This window comes from Colobus angolensis, unplaced genomic scaffold (genome assembly GCF_000951035.1).
Source record: "Colobus angolensis palliatus isolate OR3802 unplaced genomic scaffold, Cang.pa_1.0 Scaffold129, whole genome shotgun sequence".
NCBI lineage: Eukaryota > Metazoa > Chordata > Mammalia > Primates > Cercopithecidae > Colobus > Colobus angolensis.
In genome coordinates this window covers 11,609,078-11,616,811 of record NW_012114141.1, presented here as the reverse complement: position 1 = coordinate 11,616,811, position 7,734 = coordinate 11,609,078, and the positions used below count along the sequence as shown (strand labels likewise).

The 7,734-nt window shown below is 37.2% G+C and overlaps 1 pseudogene; it reads right to left on the bottom strand.

The window, feature by feature from the left end:
• Nucleotides 1–5,504: 5,504 nt before the first annotated feature.
• LOC105505797 lies at nucleotides 5,505–6,482 on the bottom strand (annotated as a pseudogene).
• Nucleotides 6,483–7,734: the final 1,252 nt, after the last annotated feature.

Genomic DNA, 7,734 nt, shown 5'->3' with positions numbered 1-7,734 from the left:
TCTTTGAGTACTGTATTAACATTATTAACATACGGGGAACAGATATCTTTGTTGGAATTGTGTTTGAGGTAGAAACTAGATGTTTGAGGCAGACACTAGATTTTGGGGTTTTTTACCTTTTTTTTTTTTTTTGAGATCGATAGAGTCTCAATCTGTCACCCAGGGCTGCTGGTGAGCAGTGGTGTGATCATAGCTCACTGCAGCCTAAACCTCCTGGGCCCAAGCCATCCTCCTGCCTCAGTCTCAGCCTCAAGAGTCACTGAGACTATAGGTACGAGCCCCAGTGGACACTAGATTTTTAAAATTCCTGGAAAGACACAGTCCCAACTTCATGTTTTAATAACCTATACTGTATGGTCCTAATCGTTTTAGGATGGAAAAATATTTTTCCGTAGCTATTGATTGCCATATTTCTAAAAGCTTTATGTACATCCATTCTCAATATAGGATAAATAACACTCACATTGTAATTTGGTCATCATTATCTAAGATTGCAAGTATAGGCATTATTTTATGATTATCTAAGTCTCCTCCAAGACCATCCCCAACAAAATGAGTCAGGTTTAGCTTTTTTCACTTATGGGATTCAGTGTATAAGTAGCTTATTAGTATGTAGTATGATTTGATTTGAAAATATGTATATTCTAGAAGACATACAATCAGAAGAAAACTTCATTTAGTCTTTGGTATAATTCCTAAGGACAGTAACACTTAACAATAACCAACTTTAAAGGAATATTCATTTATGGTAAACACTATGCTAGATAAGTCTTATAAATTTCACATGAAACCCATAAGGTAGATATTATTACAATTTACATTTTACATCTAATCATATTAGAAAGCTAAGGCTTAGAAATCTTAAATATTCACTCATGGTTAAGTAACAGTACCTAGCTCCTAAATCTGTGTTCTTACAACATTATATTATTGGTGATTATAACAAGGCAAGACCTGGCTGTAAAAGTTTATAAAGATAATCGTTGGCCACTAAGAAGATAACTTTTTTGGTTTAAAACTCTGTCTCAATCACTTGAACCCGGGAGGCGGAGGTTGCAGTGAGCCGAGATCACGCCTCTGCACTCCATCCTGGCAACAGTGAGACTCCATCTCAAAAAAGAAAAAGAAAAAAAAAGAAAAAAACTCTGTCTCAAACTTCAGAATATAAAAGGTAGAACATATTTGTGTTGTTTATTATCAACACTGGAAAACTATGGAAATATTCATTTGTATTAGATTACCACATACATTTTTATACAAAATTACAAAGAATTGCTATAGTTTATCCCCAGGAAAGCATTTCACTGAACTTTTATACCCTTGGGATAAATACGAGAAAAAGGAACAGTAAAATCTTGAAAAGCATTCGAACCCATTTCAACATCACGTGTGATTCTGGCATGCTTCTCCATTTATTTCTCCTTTAGGGTTTTCACAGTATTGATGACATGCCCACGAAAAAGGGAAAAATAGTCATGATTGAAAATATGGATCTGATTTAAATGCTCATGAAAATTCCAATTTCAACACTCAATATTTGGTGGACTTGTGTGTTTGTGGCCAAAAGACATAAATTCTTTAATGTAAAAACTGGTAAAGTTAGGTTTTTTCATTTAAAAGCGTGTTGAGTTAGCTTCTTTGCTGTCCAACTCAAATATCTTTGAAGTTCCAGAGATCTTATAACAATGCTGAAAATTAATACAACTTATCTAAGGCCAGCCTTAGGAATGTGTTTCTAACTATAAGGCTAATGGAACTAGTTGAAGAAAAACCAGATGGCCCAATGATGCTTTGCCCTTAAATAAGACAGAATCCCTTATTTAAAAGAATGGAAAAAAATAGAGTAGGAGACTTCATCCTTTTTCCATTTTCCCCCACAGATCTGGGGCAATAACCAAAACGAGTGACATTCTCCTGCAGAATGCTGCTTTTCCGGGATTCCAAAGGGATGCCTAGCAACTTTACAATCGTGTTGAAACCATATCTGCCAGAACATAGTAGGATGTGGAGTAGGGAGGTGTTCAGGATGGAGGAAAGTTGTGCTAGCCTGAAAGTGGTACTCTTTGCCTCTAGTCCCCAGAAACAAAGAGCCATAAGAGTAAGAGCTTGGCTGCTCATTATGGGGATGGGGGAGGGTACCTTTTATCATGTGTCTATCACTTTAGCCCTACAGAGAACCAGGCATGGGTGGCAAGAAAATCCTTGAATCATGCTCACAGATTGTATTTTCTTCTAGAATCATTTCTTATTGTCAGAAAAAAAAAAGAAACTCACAATGAGAGGATTCTTTCCTAAAATTTGAATAAAATATAATTTAGTCTATTAAAAATGCAACTCTCTTTTCAAAACTTTTCTGTCCAGCTAGGAAAGTTCTTCAGCACCATTTTTGGCACTTGCATTTCTTTAAGCAGCATGGAAAGGGTGAAGAGCTCTGAAAGCAACCAAAAAAAATAAAATTAAAAAAGTCCTTTGTAGAACATATTGCACCAACTGCTTCCAATCACTGGTTTCCAATTACTGTCAAACAAGAATTCTGTTGGATTTCTTTAGCTATTTTCCTCTTTATCTTGATTTTGAATTTTTAAAAATGAATAATTTAGAGAGAACTGAAATTGTCATCTATAAATTTTATCATTCCTTCTTTGCATAGCTATGGTAAATGACTTGAAAGCATTCATAATACATGTTCTCACTTTCTGAACAAATTCCTTGAAAACAGTACAAAGAGTTATGTGCCAATTTTCTAGAAGATGAGATTGTGAATTAAATCATTTCTATATGTGGGAAAATTATACAAATCTACCAATACTAATGGCATGTGTCACTTTGAGAATTAAGGTTTGATTCCTATCTTGATATAAGTCCAAGCTCATAACCTCTACTCTCAAGATTCTTCCACCAACTTAGTTGGGCCCCTCATCCACAAAGTTTTCCCTACCTATATCATTGGTGAATAAATAAAATGTTGTTATACTGACTGCCTGACTGCCTGTTTTTAAAAAATGGAATGTAATAGAGTTTGATTGTTTACATTCAGGTCACTTTTCATAAAAGTTTCACTGTCTCTTCTTGGTAAGAGTCCATGCCACTTGGGTTATGAAATGGACAGAAAAGGTCTCTGAGTCTCTAGTAAGTCTCCTTATTTCCTTAAGGGAATACTCTCAAGGGCCTTTGTTAGTGAAAACAAGCAAGTTGATGATTAATTTTTATAAGAACTAATGCATCAAACCTCAGAGCCCCTCTTTTCATCACAAATTTCATTTTCACTGCAGAGTTTGATTTAAATTGAGAATAGTTTCTAGATAGAGTTGAAAATCAAAAAAATAAAATAAAATCTGTGAAAGAAAAATCCAACCTTGCAAGCTACTCTTTCTCATTAGGATGAAGGCTTCCATTCAGGGTTTTGTTGCTATGATGCTTCATCATTTTTCCTCTAAGGAGGGAAATAAGAATTCATTCCTGAGTGCAGAGTATTCTGAGCAACTCCTCCCACTGACTATGTGAGTAACAGGGGAGAGAAAGAATTTAGGGTTATTTCCTATGTTACTAAAAATTTGAGTTTTTTGTTTTTTCATGTATTCAAGTATCCTACTAAACACTGAAAACTGGGAAGGAAATGTCTGAACAAGGTGTCTTCGTGAAGAGTGCAGCATTTGTGGACATTTTCAAGAAGCACGATGCCCTCAGTGTGAGGAACCACGCCCACAACACAGCCTTTCAAATGTAGCCCTATCTGTACAAGCAGCCTGACTATTTTTTAATCAACTTTACTATTCCTGAAAAACACTCATTTTAGAAAATTATTTTCCACAATTGGATTTTAAATGTGTCTTCAAGAATATTAGGTTTCAAGAAGCCACTGTTGAGGATTTCTCAGCACAAAAAATGAGTAAGAATACTTTTGTATCCACCTTAACAAATGTTTAAATAATTATCTAGGCTGGGTGCAGTGGCTCATGCCTGCAATCCCAGCACTTCAGGAGGCTGGGGGGTGACAGTGGATGGCTTGAGGTCAGGAGTTGGAAACCAGCCTGGCCCACATGACAAAAACCTGTCTCTACTAAAAATACAAATCAATAAATAAATAAGCTAGGCAATCCCAGCTACTCAGGAGGCTGAGGCAGGAGAAGCACTTGTACATGGCAGGCAGAGGTTGCAGTGAGCCAAGATCATGCCACTATACTCCAACCTGGGTGACAGGGTGAGACTATCTCAAAATAATAAAAATAAATACATAAATAGGTATCAAGTTCAAGGTCATAGGCTTCTGTTGCTAAGAACACAAATTGGGATGTGTTCCCATCTGTTTTCTTCACTCCCTAGGTCATTGTGAGGTGCCTAGGAGAAAAAGTTGAGTCTGTTAAGGACCTTAATGATTTCTGGTGGGTAGCAATTTTTATCATTATCATGTGTTTTTCAGTGATAGGAGTGTATAGCAAGGAAATTAAGCCAGAAATAGTGACTTCCACTCTAGAAATTTGCTAGTGTAAAAGTGGGAGATAAATGAAGAACTCAAAGGAGTAAACATAGTCATAAAAACATATTATTTAAATTTCTTGGAGAAGCAAAATTTGGACTTGATTCAGGTTTATAGCAGGGTTCTTCTACCATGGAACTACTGACATTTGAGCTGGATAATTCTTTGTTAGGAGGATCTTTCCCATGCAGATGCTGAAGAGCATCCCTGACCCCCACTAAGAGAGGACAATAGCACCTCCCCATACCAGCTGTGACAACCAAAATGTCTGTAGACATTGCCAAATATTGCCTAAGAGGTAAAGTCACCTCTATTTGAGAACTACTGGCTTACAGAAAGAAATATTTCCTTAAATAAGTTAGTTCACGAAATTGACCTTAGAAGAAAGGTCAATGATGGGGCAGGATTGCAAACATGCAGATGGGATCAAAGGCACCTATGTGGGAACTTATTTTGAAAGGAAAAAGGGGCAATTATAGAAGGGAAAGAATGGGAGCAGGGTGAAGAGATTTTGAGAAAGACAAGAGGCAGGTTGACAAATTGCCTTATTTTAGAAAAGCACAGAGGGGACACAGGTGGAAATCAGGAGTTGAAATTGGAAAATGTCAATAGCTCATGCTATAAGAGGGAAGTGAACAAAGTGTCAAATGAATCGTGGCTTTATGAGAACACTGAGGATCTATGTACAGAAGAATTCAATCAGAAAGGTCATACGGCTTCCTTCTGGAATACTCAGCCCATTGAAATTATTATGTGACTTCCTCCAGGAGAATTCATCTCCAGAAGTGACAGCTGAAAGAACAGATTTTGGTGTTCACCAAAAGTTGGGAATCAGCAAAGCCCACAAGCTAGAAAATCAAAGGAGAAATTATTCCTGTGATGCTATTAAGAACATTAATTATAATGATTTACAATAAAAGTAGCAAAGCTCTGGTAGATACTAGAGGATTGGGAAATAAGAGAGGGAAGGGATTTTTGGTTTGTTTGTTTTCCTAAGTCAACAAATCTTTATTAAAACCCGCAGTTACTAGGAGGAGGCCATGATGCTGGATGCGCTTTCTTTCTTTTTTTTTTTTTTTTTGAGAAGGAGTCTTGCTCTGTCACCAGGCTGGAGTGCAGTGGCCTGATCTCAGCTCACTGCAACCTCCGCCATCCGCCTTCCACCTTCCGCCTTCCGGGTTCAAGTGATTCTCCTGCCTCAGCCTCCCAAGTAGCTGGAATTACAGGCGTGTGCCACCACACCCAGCTAATTTTTGTATTTTTTAGTGGATACAAGGTTTCACCATGTTGGCCAGGATGGTCTCGATCTTTTGACCTCGTGATCCACCCGCCTTGGCCTCCCAAAGTGCTGGGGTCACAGGCATGAACCACCATGCCCAGTCAGGATGCACTTTCAAAGTTGATCTTCTCCACAATGTTCTTGGGCTTCATGCTTTCTCTTGGCTACAGATGAAGATCTGCCCTGACTCATCGGTGCTTCAGCCATATTTTCTCATCCATATCTTCAGCTGGCTGGCTGTCAAATCCCTGAGCATCTCAGCCAGCAGCCAGCAGTAAGTGTGCCAGTTGAATGATATCCATGACATGGCAGACAAATTTTCTAACAGCCTTCAAAGCCAGTTATACCTTCCAAAAGGGTCATGTTTTCATCCAGGGTTTGCCAGAAGGCCTGGAAGTGTCAAGTCTCCAGCAGATCCTGCAGGTACAATATCTGTTGGATCGGCTACTTTTCTTGATGTGCTTGGATGAACATGGGCTTGCACAGGGTGAAGTTGGTGAGGCATGGGTTGGTGAGAGCCTTTAGTGGGATCTGGGTGGTGACTGTGGTCTGAAAGAAGGCTGGGTTGAACTAGTACAACTTCAGGACAGTGAAGTTGGCTTCTAGATAGGCATTCTCCTTGACCTGCATCTCCACATAGCTGCCCAGGGTGGCCGGGTTCTCAGAATTATACCTGTTGATATTGTTAAGCAGCTTGCCCACATTCACTCTCATCTGCTAAAACATCACTATGACTATGGTCACCTTCCACAGCCAGGGCTGGAACAGGGAAGTTTTTTAACGAGAGAGAACGGGTTCTGTAAGAGTGACAATAGGAGAGAAGAATGGAAGTAGTGGTTCAAGAGCAGAGTTTCAAACCCAGGCGTCTTCACTTACCTGGTGCAATAAAGAGTCTAGAGAGGTTGTTGGAAAGTGATGAGGGTGACAAAATTATAGATTTAACATATTGAAAAAGTCATAAACACATATACTAAAATAACCAAAGAAAATGTTAAGGAAAGCTGTATAGAAAAATACAAATGATGTTAATAAAAATAAGGCTCTTTAAAAAAAAAAACTTTTAAACTTTTACAGTGTTAACTATGTTGACTTTTAAAAGAAAGAACTTTATAATCCATCATCTGTATCCAAAAATACTAAATCAAAATGTTCTATAAAGTGCCCACAAAATAAACTACTCAAACTTTAAATATGCTTAACAATTTTTCTTCAAATTTGGCTTCCTTTTCATTTCTCATTAGGAGCCGAAATCCTGCCAATGTTGAAATGTATAGTTTTACCTATTTTTAGTTAAATTAAAGTTTAAATACATTTTCATGATTTTTTTCTTTATGTTCCCATGTAAAAAGATCTTGGGCAACCTATTCAAGGTTCTCCCAAACAGGTTAGAATTTTGTTCAAATAAGAAAAAGTTAACCTCACTGCCATTCTTTGGTTAATGGAAGAATTAATTTTTTACATATTTTTGATTCCTTTTATCATAAAGAAGGTAAAGTGTGAGGAAAATAGCATTTAAGCTACTTTTATAAACTGATTTATTTACATTTAAGTTAAATTACCTTGTCTTTTAACTGCTTCTCATGCAGCATTTTAAGACAAATTCAGGTAAGACATAGCTATATAGTAGAGGAAAGGTCAGACCTCTAAAACTAGGCAGGTAGGAAGGAGCTGGTATGTCATTTCTGTTTTAAGCATTTCCATAAGTGACCACTAAATCAGGATTTCTCACCCTGATAAATAATTTTCAATTTTTATTTTCTATAGTTTATGTTAGAAAAACAAAGTATATTGAATATGCTTTTTTAAGCTACACATTCTCCTCTCCTTATTCTGATTCTTCATTTTATCCTTCTATCAATGTCACACCTTAAGACTCGCCACGTTAATCCAGTCTTTTGGAGTATTTTCTATTTTCTCAGTTTTTATAAATACCAATCAATCACTAATGAGTTAGAAGTCATTGTGAGTTTATTCAAAC